General features: G+C 34.2%; 1 long non-coding RNA gene across 1 annotated transcript in view; it reads right to left on the bottom strand.

The window, feature by feature from the left end:
* The window catches only part of LOC116881031, an 877038-nt gene that overhangs the window by 33603 nt on the left and 816813 nt on the right, over nucleotides 1-26622 (bottom strand). The window contains exon 5 of the long non-coding RNA XR_004385327.1: nucleotides 8479-8520. This is a non-coding gene — a long non-coding RNA (uncharacterized LOC116881031). The remainder of the gene's footprint in view (nucleotides 1-8478; nucleotides 8521-26622) is intronic.

Here is a 26622-nt window from a genome sequence, read left to right as displayed (position 1 = left end):
GGGTTGTAGGAATGGGGAGCAACTACTTAATGAGTACGGGGCTCCTTTTGGAGTGATAAAAATGTTTTGGAATTAGATAGAGGTTGTGAATGTATTGCTAATGTACTAAATAATAATGAATGAGTCACCTTACATAGTTAGTTTTATATTATGTAAATTTTACCTCGATTTAAAAAAATGGACAATTAAATTAAACCCAGATTTTGACCCCAGAGACCACACTCTCTTGACTGCTATAAAATACTGCCTCCCACATGGCTATATTGAGTTCAAGTTTTGCTAAAGCAAACAAAATTAATAGCTTTTGCTGCAGAAATATTCATGGTCTTGTGCTGATAAACATGCTAAATCTCTCATAGGATGATTGGGTATACAGGGATGTGGTAAGTAGTGTTTCTCAAATTACTTTTTTCATGGAACCTATTTTACCTGGAGTGTTTGTTTTTACAAGGACATGTTTCATAAAACACCTTTATGGAATAACTGTTTTCTTCAAAGCTCCGAAAATAATGTTTATTATAGAATTATTTTCACTTGGATGGTCTACTTAGTATATCAGCAAAACTTCACAGGAATTCAGGCAATATAATAAAGATGGAACAGTTGCCTGGAATTCCCCTTGCGATCATTTCCTTAGCACTTGTTCATAATAGAAAGAGTAGAAGTGCAAAGGAACCAAACAATTACACCTTTTATATTCTATTTGAAACATTTACTATTTACTTTTTAGTTAAGTTTCATGCAAATGATAGCTCTGCTATGTGCACATACAACTATTTAAATTTTATGATAAAACACAAAATGTATAGGGGAGTGTAGATTTGACATTCTGCAATTTTTAGTGCAGCAGCTTCTGGGCTTAAATAAGTCTTTCAAAAGCAACTGAGAACACTAACTTCCTGAATTTGAAAAAAAAAGGATGTTTTATATAAATCTTATGAAGTTTTCTTTTTTCAGTTATCTTTCTCAGTTCAGAAAACAAAACAATTTCTAAAACAGAAATTGAGAACAAGGATTTATTATAAAATAATGATTTATTCTTTAATCAAACCCAGTTTATAACCCAATTCTTCTATTCCAGTATTCTGTATTAACTACTGTAACTTCATATAAAGAATGGGGGATTTGGAATCAGTGCAAATGAATTTTGCCTATCACATATTTACTTATGTGTTTTATGACTCAGTTTCCCCAAATAAACATGGATCTTCCTACCTTGCAGAATTTCCATAAGGAGAACATAAGGTATACCTATATACCTATCCTTCTGAACATGTATATGTTCCTGACTGTCCTGCTCATCATAGCCAAGAATTCTGACTCTCCTTTTTTCAGCAAGCCTGTCATCATTATTTTGGCTTCACTTGTCTCCTTACACAGTCTAGAACACGTGTAAAACCATTTCCTGGATGTTCTTAATAGTACCGTACCATTGCTGATCTCTTTGAGTTATAATGATTATCAGCTAGGTAAGGTTTACATTGGATAATCCCGATTGCCATTTCTGCTGGTGAACCTCTAGCACTTCTGGGGAAAAATTCCCCAAATAATCCTGGTTGGGTGCATTGCAAATGCATTTAGGCTGTATTTGAACTACTCAGCTCTCATTTCAGGAGCAAAGTGGAAAAAATTCAAAAAATAATTTTTACACACACATCACACATACACTCACGTGTTTATGTCTATTTCACAGTTTCCCACTCTACACTTAATTTTTCCTACTTAAAGAAAATACCATCGTTCCTTTCCCTATTTAAAAAAAAAATACATCATTCAATGTAGACTCTCTCCTGTTCAGTTGACTTCTGTGTGTTTCAATTAATGTTTAGTTTTAGCTTAAGGCAATTCTTATGTCATCAAGAGCAACAGGGAACCACATATCTTTCCATGTGTGAAGTCTGTGATGTGGCCATAATATGGAGCCTGACAGGAGGTAGGTGAGGAGAGGTGGAAAGAGGCTGAATCTCAGTCAGGCCTGGCACACTAGGCCACTATATAGAAGTTAACTATATAGAACTATATAAGTGTTCTGAAGTACACCGAAAGCATATTTGTGGAGGAAGTGGGCTCCAGATTCGTAGAAAACACTCAAAGCCGAAGATAAAGCAGCAGTGACAACAATGGAAAATGGATAGCCACTTGCCTGAGGACAGTTACATGTAAGAATGTAACTTCTACTTCCCCTATTCCAACCCAAACAAATAACAGAAAAGGAGGAAGAAATGTGAGGAATCAGGGCATTTGGTACCCTCCTCCTCTTCCTTCACTCCCACTCATCCCCATCACTTACTACCCTGAACATCTTTAAAACAGCTAGAACATCAAGTCTAGGCTGCACCCAGGCAAGGCGAGAATCTATGAATTAAATATGAGGCTGAAACATTAAAATAATCAAAATTCTTAACAAGAAATATAAGACCTTGTCACAGCAAAAAGTGGCTGAAAAGCTATGGGATCCCCAAATGTGATAAAGGTAGCAAGCACACTACCCAGTAGGAAGTAGGCTTCTCAAAGCATGACAGATAGTGTTTAATGAAAAAAAGATCATGTTTTATACCTTTGGTATTTCAGAATCTTCCATCAAGTCAATTTTGATGATCTCCATAGTAAAGTAGTTTTCAAAAGTAACCCTTCTACCAGTTTTTATCTTTGAGCAAGCAGGTTTCTTGCTCCTTTTCTTTAGTCATTTTATTCTTAGCCTGATCTGAAACCTTCTACTAATAGACATATAGTCAAGGCTGTATTTGGCCAGTCTGTTCTGGTATTGAATGAACTAATTATTAAAATAATAAAGAACTTGGACTGGCAATGAATCAAGCTCCCTCTTTCTCACTGCCTTTACAGGCTTGGGCTCTCCTCCAGAAGCCCCCACAATCCAGCAACTAAAGGCTTAATGCTCATACAGTTGGGGATGTCTTGGTCCCTGTTCAATTGAGTGGACTTATTTCAGTTTACACCAGTATATATTAATTTTCAATTTTGAGTATAAACCCAGTCTATTACAAATACAAACAAATGAAACAGATGTCTTCAAATAGTTACTGTCTCTCTTGAATGATGAATGGTTACTTTGCCACTGGATGCCCTCAATTAACCAACATTCACTAGTCTTTCTAGACTTTCAGATATTGCTTCCTTTTTTTTCTCCTCTCAGCTGGTATTGCACATTTCCTCATGATAAACTCCCAACCTTCCCTGTCTGCTGGACTGCCATGGATGTATCACCACACATCTCAGATAATGGATTTGCCTTCTGAACTGAACTTTCTTACCAATCTAGAGAAGGAACTCTTTACAAAATATCTACCCTATTTCTGTAGATAATCTGAGTTCCAGATCTGTTTGACCAAATCAAACATTTCTTCTCTCCCTGTGTCTTTGCCACACACCAAAACTTTAATTTAGTTTCCCACTGGAAAATTTTATATCTTATTAAAAATACTCAAATACTGGTACTATAAAAGGTCTATGATAAATGAGAACACACATAAAAATTTCAAATCCAGGGAATGGAGAAACACTTTATTTATTAACATACAATAAAATTTTTGAGGGTAAGGGACCATTCTGTGCTTCAGGGAATGACGTTATTATCCTCCTCAAGATGTGCTCCTACGCCATATTGACTATCACAGCCTTATAATCTTTATTACTTCCCGTCAGGGCTTCAGACTAATATGGAAACCTGACTGCTTACTTGTCTAGATTTCCAGCCAATATCTCTTCAACTTCTCCATCATCTAATATGTATATACATTCAATACATTACTCATAAGAGCTCTCAAAATTAACAGTTTAAAAACTATCCAGTTATAAAATAGATAAACTACATGAAGAGACATTTCATCAATGAAGATACACGGATGCCACATAAGCACATAAAAATATATTTAAAATCATTAGTCATTAGGAAAATTAAAATTAAAACTACAGTGAGATATCATTATGCACCTATCCAAATTGTACACACCTATCAGTGTAACATAATCAAAGGACTGAAATGCTATCATGTTCATCACATGCTGTTGGTTGGAAGCAAGTCAAAGGTTCTGTCCACACTCAAGATCTGAACATCAGGAGGCAGGACTCATGGGAGCCACATTAGAGTGTGTTCATCATGTTTGTCATATAAAATGTAAGACATATTTCGAAGTTTCAAAAGGAAGCAAAAATCACACATATAGCTATGTATACTATATAGAGATAATCACTATTAATGAATGCTGAATGGTTTCTTCATAGTCATCTATATGTTCTTGAAACCTTTGCCCTAACAAAAGGACATCGTATATACAATAATTTGAATATTCTGTCTTTTTAAATAAATATGTACAACAGCATATATATAAAAGAGGTACGGTACTTATAGCACTATTTTACAATTTGTCTTACTTTTTAAGAACACATCCTCCTTAAATAATCTTCAAAATTATAAATTTCAGAAACTGTAAACTATCTTCTCCTAAAGTTTATAATTTATTTCAGTTTCCCTATTATTTAATAGTTAATTTGCTTCCTAATGCCATGTTATAAATATCACTATGATAAATCTTAGTCTCATTAAAAAAAAAAACCTCCTAAATATATCTTAAATATATACTTTGAAGAACTAAGTGAGAGAATTTTGCTTCCCAGTTTCAAGTCTAAACTTTTATTACTGTCATCACTGTTACAGTCCTATTCTTGACCACTTCTGCGCTCCCATTGCTGTATTTGACTGATACCTGACCAGTTCATCAGCATCTTTCAAGATACTTGAAGTCTCCACTCCTCCAGGAAGCTAGATTGATTGAAACGACTTTTTAATGGCACTCCATTGGCATCTCTCCTTTGTACCGTTACAACATCATTTTTTTAAATGATGTTCAACTTGCCAACATACAGTACATCATTAGTTTTTGATATAGTATTCAATGATTCATTAGTTGTACATAACACATAGTGCTCTTCTCATCACCCAGTTACCCCATCCCCCCACCCACCTTCCTTTCCACAACTTTCAGGTTGTTTCCTCGAGTCAAGTGTCTCTCATGGTTTGTCTCCCTCTCTGATTTCTTCCCATTAGTTTCTCCTCCCTTCCCCTTTGATCCTCTATGCTATTTCCTATATTCCACATATGAGTGAAACCAAGTGATAATTGCCTTTCTTTCCATTGATTTATTTCACTTAGCATAATACCCTTCAGTTCCATCCATGTCAATGTAAATGGTAGATAATCATCCTTTCTGATGGCTGAGTAGTATTCCACTGTATAAATGAATCACATCTTCTTTATCCATTCATCTGTTGAAAGACATCTCGGTTCCTTTCACAGTTTGGCTATTGTGGACATTGCTCCTATGAACATTAGGGTGCATGTACCCCTTCTTTTTGCTACATCTCTATCTTTAGGGTAAATAATTAGTAGTGTGATTGCTGGGTCATAGCCTAGCTCTATTTTTAACATCTTTAGGAACGTCCCAACTGTTTTCCAGAGTGGTTGTACCAGTTTGCGTTCCCACCAACAGTGTAAGAGGGTTCCCCTTTTAATGACATGGGGGGGGGCGCCTGAGGGCACAGTCTGTTAAGCATCTTCTTTCAGTTCAGGTCATGATCTCAGGGTCCTGCGATGGAGCCCTGTGTCATTGGTCTTCCTGCTCAGGGGGAAGTCTGCCTCTCCCTGTCCATCTGCCCCTCCCCTTGGCTCATGCGCTCTCTCTCAAATAAATAAAAATCCTTTGAAAAATTAATTAATTAATTGATTGATTGATTGATTAAATGATATGTTTACGTGTCTTCTCTCTTCCAGGATTGTAATGTCCTTACCGGGAAGAGAACATATCTCTTTCTTCTTCACATCTTTAGCACCTAGCACAGTGCATATAACACATAATAACTTCCCAGGAGGAAGTTGAACTGAGCTACTGAACTAAACTAAGATAGTGTGGGTATGCTCTGGAGATATAGTTTTGCTAAGCTACCTACATTTTACAATGTGTTTTTCTATCCTTGAGCACACTAACAAAGCCTAAAATTAAATGAAGGAGATTCAGACACTCTTATGCAACATAAAGGCCCTTTGTATCACATGCAACTCTTTAAAAAAGGAAGCAAATGTAAAAAAAGATCAAGAAATTTGCAACGACTTTTCCTTCACCAGAAAGAATGTCTACCCAAAGATGGAGACAAATATTTTTGCACATGCTTACACACCCTGAAACTTAAAAATGTATATTAGAGTCATCCTCTTACATTCACAAAATGATTGAGATGATCATTAAAAAGTCTAACACAAAACCCCATTGGAAGAAGTAAAATAGCATTTAATTATGTAATAGGTAGAAGAGGTGCTTTAGGACAATTTTATCATTTTAATATCCTTGCAACCCCTGTGATAAGCATTAGTATATTCGTTTTTTATCCGAAATAGCCTACCCAAGATTTCACAACTAGTCAGTGACAGAACCACACTTCAAAGATAGGAAGGTCCAATTTCAAAGCCACGATCATCTTATTTCTTTGCACCAGGAAATACCATAGTTTTCAGTTTATTACTGGAAATGTTCCCTAAAATACCAAGGGAAAGAGTAGTAATGACTAACAGCAGGCTTGAAGTTGAGGCTGCGTATCTATGGGAAACCATGATTATTTGCATTGTACTATGTTTGATTTAGTTCCCTGTCAAATGTCACGCCAAAGCCTTGACACAACAGAGATTTGTGCCTGAAGCCATTCATTCTCTGTCTGGCAGAGCACATTGGCTGGCATATTTTACATGGATATTCAAAAGTCACACCAGTCTCTGAATAGAGCCTGAAAGTAACTAAGATTAAAAAAAAAAAGTGTATATATATATATATATTTATATATATATGTGTATATGAAAAATAGACTCGAGTCATACTAAAAAAAAAACTAGAAGTATGTTTCAGTTTTTAAATCTCAATTATTCATATATGTATATGATTTGCTTATAGAAGTTTATTTTTTCATAGATACATAACATGGCAAAACACATACAGTATGTTTTGAGCCAAATTTAAAATACAAAGATGAGTATATAAGTGTATTTCCCCAAGTATTATGTTTGCATAAAATAGGTTATCAATTATTAATGATATCATATATTTATATATCCACATTTTTTCTAAGCACAAACCAACTTTCAACTTTCCTTGAAATATGAAATTACTTTATGACACAAAAAAATCAAAGAACTGCCTCACCCAATTCATTGTGTGGTGGAAAGACTCAAAATAGGGTAAATGATCTAAGAAGTTTTCGAGAAACTATAAGCAAACATTTGTGAACCCATTCATTATTTAAATACTTCCAAAGAAATGACAATCCTTCTTTTAGTACCTTATCCCAGAACTCACATTCCTTATGTGCTACTTTAAGCGATTTTTTCTTTCTACTTCCTCCGTAGAGGACTGGTTTTCATAGCTTCTGTATGTGGGATCAGTTTCCAGTTCCATCCTTCATCGTTCTCCCTTACAGTCCCTGAGAATCTTAATTCCTTTTGTCTTTACTCCTGGAGTTCCCACTACGTACTTTTCAAAAAAAAATTTTTTATTTTTTATAAACATATAATATATTTTTATCCCCAGGGGTACAGGTCTGTGAATCGCCAGGTTTACACACTTCACAGCACTCACCATAGCGCATACCCTCCCCAATGTCCATAACCCCACCCCCCTCTCCCAACCCCCCTCCCCCCAGCAACCCTCAGTTTGTTTTGTGAGATTAAGAGTCTCTTATGGTTTGTCTCCCTCCCAATCCCATCTTGTTTCATCCACTATGTACTTTAATTCAATGTATACCTATTCTTTTCAGCTCCCTCTCAGGATTCAAGGTTATTATGATTCATGATATTTATAATGTTCTTTGTCCACATTTTTAAAATAACATTCCATTTTGGAATCAAAAGCATCCTGTACTGGCCTTGCACTCTCATCATTATCTTTCCCGCAGTGCATTTATATACTTTTTACCAAGCTCTATTTATTTTGCTGTTTGCATCTTCTTCCGCAATCAACTTGGAATTTTAAAATAATTTCACTCTCTGGTCCCCCAAAACTTAGATATTCTTAGATAGTTCTTAACTAATAGTTAACTTGCTTATATCCTACCTTCAATAATTTAATCATCAGAGTCACTAAAGACTGTGTTAAACAACTTCCCTCAAATAGTTCCATTGTTTTACTCTCAAGGGCATTAGTGATAACTATTCTTTGAATATATGCTGTATGAATTAAGGGTCTCTGTGATAAGGAAATGATATTTATTTAATTATCAGATTTTTTATTCTAATGTTTTCTCACTAGTATCATGTTCTATCAGATGGAAGAGTGTATCATAAACATGAACATGTACTATACTTCCATATATATAAGCACATTACACTAATAATTTTTATAATATTTTTATTATTATAACATTTCTATTTATATACTTTACTTATGGAGAACATTGGAAATATATTTTAAATGTGCATACCTTTGTCCAAGGCACATCCTGCTGTGGTCTCAGGACAGGAACCTATTGTAAAAAAAATATATATATATTCTCATTAATATACTTAGTATAACAAACAGATTGAAAAATACCAACACATAAAATTTTTAAAAAATGGTTTAAACTTCAACCATTGTTTAATATTATTATCTGCCCAGTAACTTCAAAAATATTCTGTTTTTGTCTTTTTTATTTTGCTTTAGTCTATTAAGAAGAACAGGACAAAGTGTAAATATTCTGATATACTTCTCAATAAAGTTGTCTAAAGGAACCTTATTTTTTTGTATCTTAAAATAAACATTTTTCTTTCCTAGAAAGAAACATAAAGGCAGATTAAGTTCCTGATACATAAGAGTCAATTTCAGGGAAAAATTCAGACAACATTTTTCAAAAATGCTAAGCAAATTATTATGTTCCAAATAAGAAGGAGGAAGCAGGTTAAGCAGGTTTTATGATAACAAAAGTCCTATAATATTTGTTCATCAAAAAATGGCAACGGAACAACAGTTAAAGTTAAGAGAATCATTTCACTGTAATAATATTTCAAATTTTCAGGCAGTGAAGCTAGAATGTATGTGCAGATAATAAATTTAATTTTTTTTTTTAGATTTTTATTTATTTGACAGACAGAGATCAGAAATAGGCAGAGAGGCAGGCAGAGAGAGAGGAAGGGAAGCAGGCTCCCTGCTGAGCAGAGAGCCCGATGTGGGTGGAGCTAGATTCCAGGACCCTGGGACCTCGACCTGAGCCTAAGGCAGAGACTTTAACCTACTGAGCCACCCAGGCGCCCCCAGATAATAGATTTAAATATGTTCAAATGAACTTGAGTATTTTAAAAATCAGAAGAGGAAACTGAATCACATATTGCTGCATTAAAACCAATATTTCTATCATTTCCTTCTATTTTTTATTGTATTAGACACAGTGTCACATTTCCAAATACATGGACACCCAACTGACATAAAAGCACAGATTTTAACCTAAGAACTCCCATTGCAAATGTGATAATGTTAATTATAAGAACTTCAATTAAATGTAAAATCAAAGAACCACTGATTTTGTTCATATTTTTTGGCATTCTATCTGCTTGAAATTTCCAGATATGGGAGGAAAAATCAGAAGAAATTAATTTTATTTTTTTATTTCTTCCAGTATATTGGAATAAAAGTTCTACTATGAATAAATCTTAAAAATAAAAAAAAATAGCATCCATAAGGTAAAAATAAAAGTAAGTTTTTCTTTCATGTTTAAAGTGCATAGACCCAGACAACTTTAGCTCTAGAAGGCACCTGAGTGGATAACCAAGTAAACCAAATCCAAACTATCAGTTAAAGGATTCTCATTGTTATGTGGAAATGCCTCAAGAGTCCCTGAATAATGTAAGGGAACCATTCCTTTGGGTAAGCCAAAATATACCCTCAGCCATTCTTCAAGCACACTAGACATGTGCACAAATTCAAGCATAACATATGCATGATGTCTGCCTGTGACCCCCGCCCCCCACAATTTTAGGCCATCTTCTTTATTGTATGGCCAAACCTGGAACCTCACTTTTCTTGGATTTGAAACTTGGCCCCTGGATTACTAGCCACGTTGGACTTTAGACAACTTACATAACCCTCTCTGACCCTCAGTTTTTTGTTTTTGTTTTTGTTTTACTTACAGTGAAGTTGTTGTAAAGGCAAAATGAGTTAATACAAATAAATTGCTTAGAAACTTTTCCTAGGACATAATAAATAGCCAATAAATGTTCGCTATTAAAAACTACAAAATATTTTAAAGTAAAAATTCTTCAAAAATTATTCAAAAATATGAAGTAATTTGGATATTTAAAAAATATGTCAGTTGGTATTTCTAGTCTACTAATCATCTCTCAAGTGTGAAAATCTCCATTTGTATTTCTTACATTTTAATATAATTATATTTGCCCAATTATAATTATAAGAAACCATTGAGAAACATAACTATGGAATGCAAACTTTATTCATGAAGGAGTCATAAAAGAAACCAAAGTAAAAGTGGCATTTTTTTTCAGTAAGGGATTTTAAGTGGTTAGTAAATAGCTATAATTCTACGTTCTGTGTTTTACTTGTGGTCTGGCATGACTAGACGAACAGAAAATCTTCTTAAATGACAGGGAGGTACTTAAAGTTTTCCACAGGTCAAGCAAAAATCCAATTATCTAATATCCATGGGAGCAGAAGTATGTGGCAAAGAGAAAGTACAAAACTGGGGACCCATTGTTACTGCCAGGCTATAAGAAATTTATCACAGGAAGACATGGTATGAACAAAGTCGGAGTTGGACTCACATAGCATACTAAAATCTCTATTTCCCTGGCCATTAGGGATAGTCAGGGCTTTAAAAAATAGGATTAAGTTTGTTTGCTATGATTTTTCAGATCAGAACCTGCTCTCCTTTAAATAGGAATAAGTTGTAGGAGGAAAGTGAAGGAACATCATTTTTGAAGTTTGGTTTAACTGAGTATAGGGTAAATTCAGAAAGGGGGAGAAAAGACTTGATAAGAGAAAATGAACATAATAGCAAAGGGAGAAGAAAAGAACTACAGCCTTAATAAGCAAAGTGGTAAATGCCAAACCTGAAAGGTAGACAGTATATTTGGTAAAGTATGTTTTGATGAGAAGTTATCTTTATAGATCTGGTGGTGGACCTGAAGAAGAGGTAGTGACCTATTTACATCATTTTATTGTTTTAACTCAGGGTTTTTCAACCAAGGCTGATTTCCTCCTCCCATCCCTATATAACAATTTCTGGAGACATTTTTGGTTGTCACAGCTGGGGGTGGGACACTACCAGATGCTACTAGCATCTAGTGAGTAGAGGCCACAGATGCTGTTAAACATCCGGTAATTCACAGGGCTGCCCCCCACAAAAAAGATTCGTGCAGCCCAAAAGATCAGTCAGGTGTGGAAGTTGAGAAACACTGTCTTAGCAGAGGAGGTCAAGCCTCCCCACATCTCAGTGCATCACTAACCCTCCCAAATCATGACATCACATCATTTACATAGAGTGAATATTCTAGGAAAAAGAGAGCTAACTCTGGCCAAGGTTCTTGACAGAGAATATTTTAGTTGCAAGTAATCTATTTAAACACTGCTGATCTAGCACTTAATGTAGCCATGTATGAAACCCAGATTGATTAGATACTTGTCATCAAGTTTTTTACTATACCAGTCTGAGCCCTATATGTCATGGTATTTCCACACCTCTTCTCAAATGTTATTATTTTATTTTACTTTTTTTTTTAAGATTTTATTTATTTATTTGATAGACAGAGATCACAAGTAGGCAGAGAGGCAGGCAGAGAGAGAGGAAGGGAAGCAGGCTCCCTGCTGAGCAGAGAGCCCAGATGTGGGGCTCGATCCCAGGTCCCTGGGATCATGACCTGAGCTGAAGGCAGAGGCTTTAACCCACTGAGTCACCCAGGTACCCTTGATTTTACTTTTATACAAAAATACTAATTTCAAACATTCAGACATTATGCCATTTGAAATAATTTAGTTTAAGAGAGAGATTATTTACCTTATTATTATTAGAAATTTGAATTCACCATAATTCAATAGTTACCCAAAATCATTCTAAAGGAAAAATAAGGTGGTTTAATATTTTTATTTTATTTTTACTTTACCCCAAAAGAACAACTGCTTTAAGCAAAACTAAGGTACATTTCTATTGATTATTAACATAAAGATATAATATACATGGCAACTTGAATTAAAACTAATGTTCAAAACATAATAATTACTACTATTTAATATAAACTAATGTATAATTTTACACTATTCCGATTTTGCTCATTTGAGGATACTTCATTACTATCATGTTGCTCAGAGTATTTAACCTGTAAAGTATAATGTTTCTTTGATATTAATTTAGTGGGACTCACAATCTAAAAAACAGGTCATGCATGTCTCACTTTGTTGATTTCTCTCAAGGATCTCTGCAAAGGTCAAAAATCTGGGGAGGGGGAGGATTGTTAAAACCTTTCATCAATTACAGATGAATTTCTACAGCTAAAAGCAACATATTGAGGAAACAGAGAGAAAGGATAGGGAAGTTTTATGTTGCTATTATTGTGATTCAAAAGAAAGTTCCATTCAGATAAGTTTAACAGACATATTCAAAACATTACACCCTAAAACAGCAGAGTATAAAAATATAAATACAAATTTATAATTTATATAAATATATAAATACAAATTTATAATTTATATAAATATATAAATATAAATATGTAATTTATATAAATATAAAAATATAGATTTATAATTTATATAAATATATAATTATAATATAATTACATATAATATAATTATAATAATATAATATTATAATAATAATATAATAATAACATAATATATATAAATATATATAACTATAAATGAGTTAACCAAGAAATCAAAGAAGAAATAAAAAATTACATGGAAAAAAAATGAAAGTGAAAACACAATGACTGAAAGCCTTTTGGTTGCAGCAAAAGCAGTTCTATCATGGGAGATTATAGTAATATAGACCTATCACAAGAAGCAAGACAAATCTTAAGTACAAAACATAACGTTACACCTAAAGGACCTAGAAAAAGAAGAACAAACAAAATCCAACCCAGCAAACGGAAGGAAATAATAAAGATTAGAGCAAAAAGAAATGATACAGGAATTAAACAACAACAAAACAAAAACAAAATTAGTAGAACAGATCCATGAAACCAGGAGCTGGTTCTTTGGAAAAATCAACAAAATTAGTAAACTTCTAGCCAGACTCATCAAGAGAAAAAAAAAGAGAGAGAGAGAGAGAGAGAACCCAAATAAACAAAAGCACTAATGAAAGATAAGAAATAACAACCAACACTACAGAAATACAAACAATTATAATAGAATTTTATGCAAAACAATATGCCAACAAATTGGACAACTTAGAAGAAATAGATAAATTTCTAAAAACATATAATCTCCCAAAACGAAAGCAAGAAGTAAAAATTTGAACAAACCAATTATCAGCAATGGAACTGAATCAGTAATAAACTCCCAAAAAACAAAAGTCCAGGACCAGACAACTTTACAGGCAACTCTACCAAACATTTAAAGAAAAGTTAATACCTATTCTTTTAAAACTATTTCAAAAAATAAAACAGGAAAGAAATTTTCAAGTTCATTCTATAAGGCCAGTATAATAACCCCAATACCAAAAGCAGATAAAGATACTACTGAAAAAGAGGACTATAGGCTAGAATCTCTCATGAATATAGTTGCAAAAATCCTCAGCAAAATATTAGCAAACTGAATCCAACAATACATTAAAAATATCATACACCATAATCAAGTGGGATTTCTTGCCATGATACAGAACAGTCAATATTTACAAAACAATCAATGTGATACATCAAGAAGAGAAAGGTTTAAAACCATATGATCATTTCAATAGCTGTAGAAAAAGCATTTGACAAAGTACAATATCAATACATGATAAAAAATTAAAAAACCTCTGCCAAATAGGTCTAGAAGGAACATATCTCAACATAATAAATGCCTTATGTGAAAAACCCACAGCCAACAACATATTCAGTGGTGAAAAACTGAGAGTTTTTCCCCCAAGGCCAGGAACAGACAGGGATGTCCACTCTCACCACTTTTATTCAACATAGTACAGGAAGTCCTAGCCACAGCAATCAGAAAAGAGAAAGGAATAAAAGGCATCAAAACTGGTAAAGAAGTAAAATTTCATGATATGCAAATGACATGAGAGTGTATATAGAAAACCCTAAGGACTCCACAAGGAAAACAAAACAAAACAAAAAAAAACCTTCTAGACCTGATAGTGAATTCAGTCAAGTCACAGGATACGAAATCAATGTATAGAAATCTGTTGCATTTCTATATACTAATAATGAAGTAGCAGAAGGAGAAATTAAGAAAGCAGTCCCATTTACAGTTGCACTCAGCATAATAACATAACTGGGAACAAATTTAACAAAAGAGATGAAAACCTGTACTCTGACAGCTATAGCACACTAATGAAAGAATTGAAGATGGAACAAAGAAATGAAACAATATTCCATGCTCGTGGATTGGAAGAACAAATATTGATAAAATATCTACTCTATTCAAAACAATCTACAGATTTAATCAATCTCTCTCAAAATACCAACAGCATATTTTTACAGAACTAAAATAAACAATCCTAAAATTTACATGGAACACAAAAGGCCTTGAATAACCAAAACAATCTTGAAAAAGAAAAACAAAACTGGAAGTATCACAATTCCAGACTTCAAGTTATATTACAAAACATTAGTAATGAAAGCAGTACGGTATTGACATAAAAACAGATACATGGATTAGTAGAATAGAATAGAAAACCCAGAAATAAACACTTGATTAAATGGTCAATTGATCTTAGACAAAAGAAGAATGAATATAAGAGAAAAACAGTCTTTTCAACCAACAGTGTTAGGGAAACTAGAGAGCTACATACAAAAGAATGAAAGTGGACCACTTTCGTACACCATACACAAAAATAAATTCAAAACGGATTAAAGACCTAAATGTGAGACCTGAAGCTGTGAACATCCTTGAAGAGAGCACAGGCAATAATTTCTCTGACATAAGCCAAAGCAACATTTTTCTAGTTATGTCTCCTAAGGCAAGGAAAGTGAAAGGAAAAAATAAACTATTGGGACTACATCAAAATAAGAAGTTTCTGCACAGCAAAGGAAACAATACATCAAACTTAAAAGCAACCTTCTGAAGGGGAGAAGATATTTGCAAATGACATATCTGATAAGGGGTTAGTACTCAAAATACATAAAAAAAAAAAACCCTGATACAACTCAATGCCCTGAAAACAAAAAATCTTATTAAAATAGGTAGAAGACATGAACAGACATTTCTCCGAAGAAGACAACCAGATGACCAACAGACACATGAAAAAATGTTCATCAGCCATCATCAAGGAAATGCAAATCAAAGCTACAATGAGCTATCACCTCACCGGTGTCAGAATGGCTAAAATTAGCAACAAAAGAAATAACAGGTGTTGGAGAGAATGTGGAGAAATGGAACCCTCTTGCACTGTTGGTGGGAATGCTAATTAGTGAAGCCACTCTGAAACACAGTATGAAGGTTCCACAAAAAATTAAAAATAGAACTACTCTATCACCCAGTAATCACACTACTGGTTATTTAACCAAAGAATATAAAAATACTAATTTAAAGAGATACATGCACCCCTATGTTTACTGCAGCCAAACTATCATTTACAACAGCCAAACTATGAAAGCAGCCCAAGTGTCTATCAATAGATGAATGGATAAAGAAGTGGTGTGTGTGTGTGTGTGTGTGTGTGTGTGTGTGTGTGTGTATGAAATGGAATATTATTCAGACATAAAAATGAAATCTTGCCATTTGTGACAACATAGAATTGAGAGTATAATGCCAAGTAAAATAAGTCAATCAGAAAAGACAAATACCATATGATCTGACTCACATATAGAATTTAATAAACAAATGAGCAAAGGGAAAAGAGAGAGATAAATGAAGAAACAGACTCAACTATAGAGAACAAACTGACAGTTACCAGAGGGAGGTGAAGGGGGGTGGGTGAAATAGATAATGGGGATTAAAAAGTACACTTATCATAATGAAAATAAATACAATTTTTAAGATGTCAAAACCAAAAAAAAAAAAGGTCCATATGTACATAGTAATGCAAGACCACAAACCTACACATTCTTCTTATGTTTTAAGCACAGTAAGAGTTGTTCTTGCAAAACATGTAAGTTAACAACCACTTCACTAAAACAGAATCACTATTTTACTCCAAAATAAATCATCAGCACAATGACTAATGCTCCTTATGCCCAATATGAATGCTTTAGAATTGGTTGAGTTTCTGTTATTTTCCTTTCATTAAGTATTTATTAGTAGCCAATCAATTTGTTCGTATAGTTTATATAATTTCCAGATATATAAGAAGTCATTAAAATGACTTACCTTCTCAACCTATCTTGAAATTTTATGTCCTTACTGATGTATGATCCAATTTCAAGAACGAGTCCAGTAGATATGTTTTATTTCAATGAAAGATGCTCTATATGGTATGCAAACTGAACTTACGAGACCAAATACTGTTATTACTAAATCTACTTTCTTTGTATCTACTTGAGTAGCTGACCAGGTGTGCTTGTGGACATAATTCAAATTCAGAATGATCGCAGTGTGTAACATATTTTTTTGTCATAAAAGATGGAAATGCTGTCATAATATTTATAGTGAAGGGGCACCTGGGTGGCTCAGTGGGTTAAAGCCTCTGCCTTCGGCTCAGGTCATGATCCCAGGGTCTAAGATCGAGCCCCGCATCAGGCTCTCCGCTCAGCAGGAAGCCTGCTTCCTCCTCTCTCTCTTTGCCTGCCTCTCTGTCTACTTGTGATCTCTCTCTGTCAAATAAATAGAATCTAAAAATACAAATCATCTTTTTAAAAAAGGTAATAATAATTAGTGAATACGGGGATTACCATCAAGAATAGTGCATTGTGAATATTTTATAAGGGCAAACCAGAAATTTTAATATATTTGTATTATGGGCTGAATTATGTGCCCTCAAAATTCTTATGTTGAAATCCTGGGGGTGCCTGGATGGCTTAGTCTATTAAGCATCTGACTCTTGGTTTCCATTCAGGTCATGATCTCATGGGTCATATTTGAGCCCTGCACCTGGCTCCGTGCTCAGCAGGGAATCTGTTTGAAATTCTCTCCCTGCAATGCTCCCCACACTCTGCTCGCACTCTCTCTCTCTCTCTCTCTCTCTTTCAAATAAGTAAATAAATTTAAATGAAGGAAGGAAAGAAGGCAGGCAAGCCAGCTTTCATTAAATCTGAATGTGATGATATTTGGAGAGAATGTCTTTAAAAAGGTAATTAGATTAAAATGAATCCATTAGGATGAGCCCTAATCCATTGTGACTGGTGTCCTTATAAGAATAGATTAGGGCAGAGAGATCCTCAGAGGAAAGATTATGTGCAGACTCAGAGAAAAATGGCCACCTACAAGCTGAGGGGAAAAGCCCTCACAGAAAAGTAACCCTACAAGTAACACCTTGATCTTGGACATCTGGCCTCCAGAATCATAAGGAAAAAAACAAAAAACAAAAAACCTGTTGTGTAATCCCAGTCTGTTCTTTTCTGTTATAACAACCCTAAAGAACTGATAGAATTTTACTTTCTAGAGTTAGAGTATGCCTCTACTTCAACATGTGACAAGAGGTAAATTTTATCCTCAGTGATGTCCCATTTCCCATGTAATAATCATCTTTCTCTTTCATGGGCTTCTTGCATAAAAAAATTGCAAGGATGTTCCCAGGATATAAGGGCATGTCTATCCATGGACACAGCTTCTTGCTCTTTAAATGTATTCTCAAAGTGATCCATTTCTGACCTAAGAAACAGTCTATCACAAGGACTCTAATTACTGAGAACAGCTTGGCCTTATCTGCATTTGAGGGTATTTCTCTGCAAAAAGCAAATAATACTTTTTTTGAATAAAGCAAAACTTTTGTGTTATTTGTTTTGTTAGTATTGAGCAGGTGCCATCTTCATTCATTGTTAGTGGTAGCATGAATTTGGAAAGCAATTTGCCAGCAGGTATCAAATACTTAAAAATAGTTGCCCCTTTTCACCCACTTATTTCTCTCAAAAGGACATATCAACAGATCCTGGCAAACATTTATGAATTGATAATCCACTTTACCACTATTTATATTAACTCTTCTCCTTTGAAAAAGGAAGCAAGTTATGTATCTTCTAACAGATTAGAGCAACTGAGTTTCTCCCCTAGATAAGGAACTTTTGTGCTTTTATTTGCAACCATGTTTTCAGTGGCATGAGAATATAAAGTGAATTTTATAGTTTTAAGTGACCAGATGAGGATACAATAGGATTCCATCGTGTAAAACTCCCCACAAACAGGAATTCTCTTTACTCTGCCAACCTCCTTTCTCTCTCCCACTCTACACATGAAGAATAGCCTTTATAAATTAATAAAACACTCAGAATTCCAAGAAGCAGACATGACTCATGAGGGTATCTCAGTGGAGTCCTCCATCATCTCAGGAGGAGCAGGGAGAAAGAGGTTTCCACAGTAATAATCTGTTAGTACAACCTGGTAACTACTTCAGTATTCAAGTGACCTGCCTCCTCTATTATATCCAAAATAATTAAAACTGATGAAATTCAATTCAAACTTTCCTTTCTCATTTGGAGGATCAAGAGGTAGTCTCTTTTTGTTCCTTAACAGAGGCATCACAAAGTATCTCATAACATGACATAAATATTTTTTTAAAGTTCTATACTTTGTTATGTCTACTTGTTACAATGTATCTATGTCATTTTATTGAAACAGTCTGAACCTTGTTGTACAATTATTACCAAAGAGTTTAGCAAATTCATATTTTAAGAAATGAAGAAACATTGTAAATGCCCCATGGTTATAAATGCCAATTCACCTTGTTTTTTTAAAAGACATTTTTAATTAATTGACAGAGATCACAAGTAGGCAGAGAGGCAGGCAGAGAGAGAGAGGGGGAAGCAGGCTCCCTGCTGAGCAGAGAGCCCGGTGAGGGGCTTGATACCAGGAACCTGAGATCATGACCTGAGCTGAAGGCAGAGGCTTTAACCCACTGAGCCACCCAGGCGCCCCACCAATTCACCTTGTTGAGGCAAGATTGTCACCGGGGTGCCTGGAACATTCCATCACTTAGTGATTTCTATGAACCATGAGCAGACACATATGGCATCTTTTTGGTGTAGTATGTACACAGAAAAACATGGGAAATATATGTGAAAATATTATTGGTGGTTATCTCTAAGTGGTGATTTTCTTCTCTATATTTTTCTGTATTTTCTATTTTTTTCTACAATTGCCATATATCTCCCTAACAAACAAAATCAATGTTTTATTCCAGAGACACACCGTGTTAATCTCCTATCCTACTAATTCTGCAGACAGGTGAAATGGGTTGGGCCCACTTGGTAAGTCAGCAATATGTCCATATATGCATTAAGGACTGCTTTCCCTGGGCCACAGTGCTCTGAATGTCATATGTTGCCAATACTTAGGGGCATTCCCTAAGCTAGGTACCTTAAATCACCATGTACTTCTTAGCCCTCAAATAATCACTGAAACACTTGAAGGTTGACTTTCATCCCACCTTCGCAGAGAACTTCTTTATAAAATTTTATTTCTGAAATTTAGACTCTTTGGAACTGGTACAATATTGATACTTGCATTCCTTTCAGGAAATTAGACCCCTTTAAGAATTATTTCATTTTTTTTTAAGATTTTATTTATTTGACAGATGGATCACAAGTAGGCAGAGAGAGAGGAAGGGAAGCAGGCTCCCAGCTGAGCAGAGAGCCCAATGTGGGGCTCGATCCCAGGACCCTGGGATCATGACCCGAGCCCAGAGGCTTTACCCCTCTGAGCCACCCAGGCGCCCCAAGAATTATTTCAGTTCTTAAACAATAGTATATTAGCCATAGGGCAAGTTCCTTTTGACACCGTGGATATAGGATATCTTGGGGTGAGGGTTGTAGGATTCAGGCAATAGTTCCATCATTTATCAACCTGTATTCTTGGGCAAATCATATCCTCACTGTGGCTGATGACTGAGTAATCTCCGTGGATACTCTCAAGTTTAACAGCTAACTAAGGCTACCCACCTGAATGAACATATGGACCTGTAAGGTAAACTGTTCTTTAAATGCATAACTAGTTCTGTTTGGGCACTGAAATATTTGGTTGGAAGCAGCCAGTAACAAGTAGGGTGCCAAATTATACTTTTAAATGTGATTTAGGCACTCTGATAGAGGTCTTGAGGGCAATTATTTTAAAATAAATAAATAAAAAGATTCTAGGGTGTTATAACCTTAACATACTTTTGAGTTGTAGGAACATGTGAATCTGACAATCCTCAAGAAGGGTTAATCATAATATTCTTTCCCTGTCCTATTCATGATAGCACTTTGTAAACGCCCAATTTTCAAAACTTCAGACTTTGTAGCAACAGAAAACAAATAGTGGAATTAATGTGCAGCAAGAGCAGCACTGTCATTACGCTGGCTTGGCACATCATTATTCGGAACATAGCATTAGCACCTTGCAAGGAGACAGGAGAGAGGAAGCAGGTCCCTCATTATTTCTGAGAGCAGGACTTGAGCACCAGTTTGGAGATTTGAATGCTCCATTATCATCAGTCTGTGGCTGGCATTTATGGATCTGTCACCCCACTGGATCATCAACTAATTACATTAATAATCAGATCTCATTTCCCTTTGTCTTTTTAATTTTAACCACAGAGTTTTGTCCATGAAGGTCACTTGTTTTATGGTACTGCTAACAGAGACACATCATCATTAATACTTTAGCTAAAATATTTCTGTGGAGCTGAAGGGCTGGTTCCTTGTGAATTTTAATCCATGTTTTTTAAGAAAGAGGAGATCGGGGTCCTAAATTCCAGTTTTGTCAGAAACTCTCTGGCTTTGGGCAAATCACTTAACCTGTCTAACCTCACTTTCTTCATTGTAGAATTCACTCATTTTTGAGTATTTATAGTTCTATACCTAAACTTTCTTCTAGGAAGAAGAACGGTAAGTGGAAATTTTATGTAGCATCCAGAAGCTACAATTTATTAATCTCCCTGTTTAAAAGATTTTATCCTCATCCAATTCATCTTCCATTCAATTGTGAATTATTATTCCAAGAGAAAATTCTGTTAGGTCCTTTTCCCACTAACACCCTAAAAGAGATTCCCCATCACTCCAGACAATAAGTAAACTTCTTGTTTTGGTATTTCAGGAAGTAAATAGTTCCTATCTTGCTCAGCAGTCTCCTCTCCCACCATTAACCTATATCACGCTTCCACTCCTAAAAATCAAACAAACAAATAACATAACAACAAAAAACCACTTGCTTCTCCCTGAGTATACCATGTGCACTTTCACGTCTATGTTTTTCATGCTCTGTTCCTTGTTCTTTGAATACTCTTTTCTTATTTCTCCTCCTAACTAAGAACCTAACTCAGGATAAGTCCTTCAGAGCTCAGCTTACCCCATCCGCCTTTCCTTCCTTCTCTTGGGCGAAGTTATATGCCCCTAAAAGGTTGTATCTCATATGTTTTGCATATGTCTTATATCCCTGGACTGTAATTATTGCTTTCAAGGCATATCTGTTTCAAAACACTGGCCAGTTCCCAAAGAGAAGGGACTTTTTTTTTTCCCTCTTTTTCTAGCACTTAGCATGATGCCTGACACATAATGGTCACTTAGTAAACATTTATTGAATGAATGGATAGAAAATATGTACATGCAAAAAACATATCCAAAATATAGTCTACTCCTTGTTATCTCACAACAGAAAACCAAACATGCTAGTCTAATAACCTAATCAGCCATAACATGTTAGAGATGGTGACTTTCACTAAACTTTTCCTTATCTTTAAAATTACTTCTTTTCAAAACCTTAATTTGAAAACAAAAAAAAATCAATATAGCTTCATAAAGCACCATTTATATCCCCTTTCCAACAACCAGTCACTTCCACTTCATAGCACACCAGACAGATGAGTTTATTTCTTAACTAGATAATAGCCAGCTAATTTTACGCACACTTTTTCCAAATAATCAGTACATACTTTCTCCTATCCTCTGGGTTGAAAGGCAGAAATTCAGAGAATCAATTTTCCAGTCATCTTCTAAAAATACTTTTTAAATTGAGCATCCATGTGAGTATAGTCTGGGCACCACCAAGTAGTTTTATAAATACACACCCTGCCATATACAAGCTCACATTGTGAAACAGACATGCGCTCCTTGCTATCCTATATTATATTAAGAGCCCTGGAACTGAATGGAGGAACTAGACACATCCTTATCTCTGAGTTTCAGATTGTCTATAAAATGAGATGACCAAAATTGATTTTTTTTTTAAATTTTTAGTGTAGAATTCTTATTTGGGAGGAGAAAAAAAATAAAAACATGAACTTCTGATACCACTTTTGTCTAATATATCCCCAGCACACATACAAACACACACATTTGTGTTTACACACACACAGGTAGTTGCATCGTTGTCAAAGAATAAATATATCTCCCAAAGATAAATATATAATTTTGGAAACATGTCAATATTTTACAGTAACTTTAAAGAAAAGTTTTACTATTTATTGTAAAATGTTTTGTAATAAATGAAATTCATAAATTGTACCTATCTACAAAGAGAATTAGAGCACTATTGGAGGACAAAAAGAAAAAAAAAACAATAAAATACTGTTCAACACAATTAGTGAAAAGGGGTTTGTACAGCAGACATTGTCTAAAATCCCATCTGCATAATAGAAGGAAGAGGCTAGAAAAGATTGGATAAAGAAGATATTCCAAAGGCAGAAATACAGGCTAGATGTGATTCATCAGTAAAAGGCAATGGTGAGATTAGAAGAAGATTAAAGCAAGTAGATCAGAAATGACCATTATCAAGTAGTTGCATAGTTGAAGTGTTACATGAGGTTCCTTTGGCAATCCAGGGACAAACAACATACCCTGTTAACACAAGTCTAAAACACCAAACATGCTGCTTTAGGCACAGTATATTTTCAACAAGTGTTAGTTTCCTTCCACTGAATTAGGTTAAAACTTACAAAGTTGAACTTCAAGCTTACTGAAATTTTAGATTTTTCAAAAGGACTATTCCCTCTGACCAATAATATTTTATGATTCCCTTTTACTAAAGCACAACTTCCTTTATTATCTCCCAGCTAACTTCTAATCTTTGTCAGATCTTGACTCAGATATCCTTCTCCACAAATATTCCCTGACCACAATAGTTGCTTGGATTCTTTCTCTAGAAATTTTCCTAATAACCTGCACTTTCCCGTCACAGTGCCTGTGTGTATGTGTGTGAACAGTAAAGAGTAAACACATGCTGGATGTAATAAGATGTACTGTCATATATATATATATATCTTAAAGCCATCATTGAGGGTATAATTGAAAAGGCAGATAACATCTTCTAAAAATTCCTAACCCCTTCAAGTCACTGCTGGGAGTGCTCAGATTTATAGCCCATTGACTGAAGGACCACATTTGAATCTTGCAAAGATTATTGAAAAACATGGACCTTTCAAGACTGAGGTAAGTTACAAATTTATTAATTGTAGCAAATGGAAACAATTTTTTAAACCTTTCATTTAAAAGAGAATAGAATCTGGGCTGAGAGAATTTGAGGGGCTTTGAGAAGTTGAGGAACTTGTTCAGGCTTAGACAGGTAATTAGGAGAAAAACTAAAACTAGACCCCTCCGTTCAGAACTACTTGCCCAGTACATCCTGACTTTGAGGAATAATAGTAGTAAACATAAATAGCTCTGAGGTTTCATGTGTAGAATGAAAGAAGGAGAGGAAAGATTGCTGCAGGAGTCTTAACTTGCTTAATTGCACTATCCTATCAGGACTTCTGAGCTATTATCATAAGAATGCATCGTTTAAAAAATAATTCTCGATTTGAAATCTAAATGCTATATTGAGTACTCAGAAATCCTCAAAATTAAAGGTCATTTTATTCTTTTGCAGGTAGTGAGCCTGCTTCCTCTGAACTTGCCTAGTTTAATGCTATTCTTCTGGTAAGTAATTTATAAATATCTGTTGACAGACTTAAATAGTATTTGTTTCAAGATATCTGAATAGACAAGCACAAAATATGACATCGTGTAATTTAAATACATGAAGGTAAGCAACCAAATTGCCATGAAATTTATGATTACACCTTTAAATTTATATTCAACTATTTTGTTTCAGTTCTTCCTAGGTTATCAGAGATGATTATCATTATTTTAAAATAAAAGGAACAATACTGAAAGCATTCGTCCATTCAATAGCAATTCTTAAATGTTATTTCTAATAGCAGGATTGTTTATTTCAGATTCTGCTCATATGTCATATTATTAAATGCTATTTTCTTGCCCATTACAGGAGACATACATTTTATACATATTTTGGTTTCTTAAGTAAGCATATTGTACAATATAATTAGAAATTGTCAATTCCTCTCTTGCATAATATCTGAGCTAATAATTTGACCTAGAAAAGCAAAATCTTTTCATTAAACTTCTCCTTTCAACAAAAGCTTTGTTAGTCTACTAAGTCATTATAAGTAATGATTTATATGCTAGGGTACACTGTTCTTCCGGGTGAACTAACAAATTGAAATGTAATGTGAAACAATGACACTGGGAATATTGAGGAATAGCTACTGATATGGGAAGGAATCCATAATTAAACCAAGATGTACCTTTTAATTATAGTTTTATCAAACTGATAATATAGAATAAAATAGAGTTTGAAAGAGTCGAAGGAAACTATAATTGAGAACAAAAGAAAGCCATGTCCTACCCCTTGTTTATACCCTACCTTTTGCTCTAGGACTCTCCTCTCACCTTCCATACCTACAAAGTCTCATTTCATTATATCTTGCCAAGAATTAGGAAGCAATTAAGTTATTTTTCACCATGTTCATCTCAAACTAAGGTAATTATTCATGTATTTTTTTCCATCCCTGCTTCCTGCTTTTTTTTTTTCTTAAACTTGGTTTGCTCAAGAGTAAAATGAGCCACAGTACTTATCAGCTCAATGCATACACAATTGATACCAAAGGCAACTGACAGCAACTGAAGCCAGAGGTTAGCTGCAAATCCATTAGTGATTTTAAGCGGGGTGCGGGGGGGTGCTTTTGGTGAGTTTGTGATAAAGCTGAATAACTACAGAAGGCACAAAATAAGACAATGTAATTTGAATTAATATGTCATCAGACAGATTCACAGAAAGCTTTAAAGAGTGCAAAAGTTTCCCTATAAGGTAATCAAAGCATATTTGCTGTTCATATGTCTAAAAGTAAAATTTCTTATACTTTGACACATAATGCATGTAGTTTAAAGGTCATATTCTAAAAATAGCTGTGCAGAGCAAGAAACTAACGTGTTTTAAAAATAGTCTTGCCGACTTTGAAGCACTCTTATATCAAAAAGATTTTTAGAAATTAAAGAATATATTGTAGAAAAATGTTAAAGTGTATACTGTCAGAAAATTTAGGGGTGTAATTTTCATGTGAGCTCACAAACTTTTCGTGATTTTTTTGGTGTTAATAAATTTTCAACCATAGTACTCACAATTTATATTTAAAGAAAAAAAAATTTAACATCTAATCTCACATTCTAGAATTACAAATCATTGTACTGTTTGTTCCTCTTTTACATTTCCTGCTGAACTTATAGTGAACTTTCATAAGGGGACTCTCAAGTCATCATGACACCTCTCTTATTTTTATGAACTTACTTGGGATTTTTATGACCTTACTTGGGATTTTTAAAAAGAATTCCAGTATAGTTAACATACAGTGTTACATTAGTTTCAGGTGTACAATACAGTGATTCAACAATTCTATACATTACTCAGTGCTCATCATTGTAAGTATACTCTTAATCCCCATCACTTATTTTACCCATCCTCCCATCCACCTTCTTTCTGGTAACTACCAGTCTATTCTCTATCATTAAGAGTTCATTTCTTGGTTTGTCCCCTTTTATCTTTGTTTGTTTGTTTTGTTTGTTAATTTCCACATACGAATGAAATCAAATGGTATTTGTCTTTCTCTGACTTATTTCTCTTAGCATTATACTCTCTAGATCCATCATGCTGCAAATGGCAAGATTTTACTTTTTTGTGCTTGATATATATATCATTTCATATATATTTCATATACATATGAAATATATATGAAATATATATATTTTATATATGAACATATACGAAATATATATATGAAATATATATATGTGCAATATATATTTATGTATGAATATATATGAAAGCCACATTTCATATAGATATGAAATGACACCACAAAAAGATGTTTATATATAATATACATAGATAATGGAATATTATTATGTGTATATATATATATAATTTCTACTATGTATCATTTTATATATAATTTCATAGATCTATTATATAATATTAGGTATGTTTATATAATAGATATATAGATAGATTATATATAACCTTTTCT

The sequence above is a fragment of the Lontra canadensis genome, unplaced genomic scaffold (genome assembly GCF_010015895.1).
Source record: "Lontra canadensis isolate GAN:19392208 unplaced genomic scaffold, GSC_riverotter_1.0 scaffold70, whole genome shotgun sequence".
NCBI lineage: Eukaryota > Metazoa > Chordata > Mammalia > Carnivora > Mustelidae > Lontra > Lontra canadensis.
The sequence above is the reverse complement of the archived record's forward strand: the minus strand, read 5'-3'. Positions and strand labels throughout refer to the sequence as shown.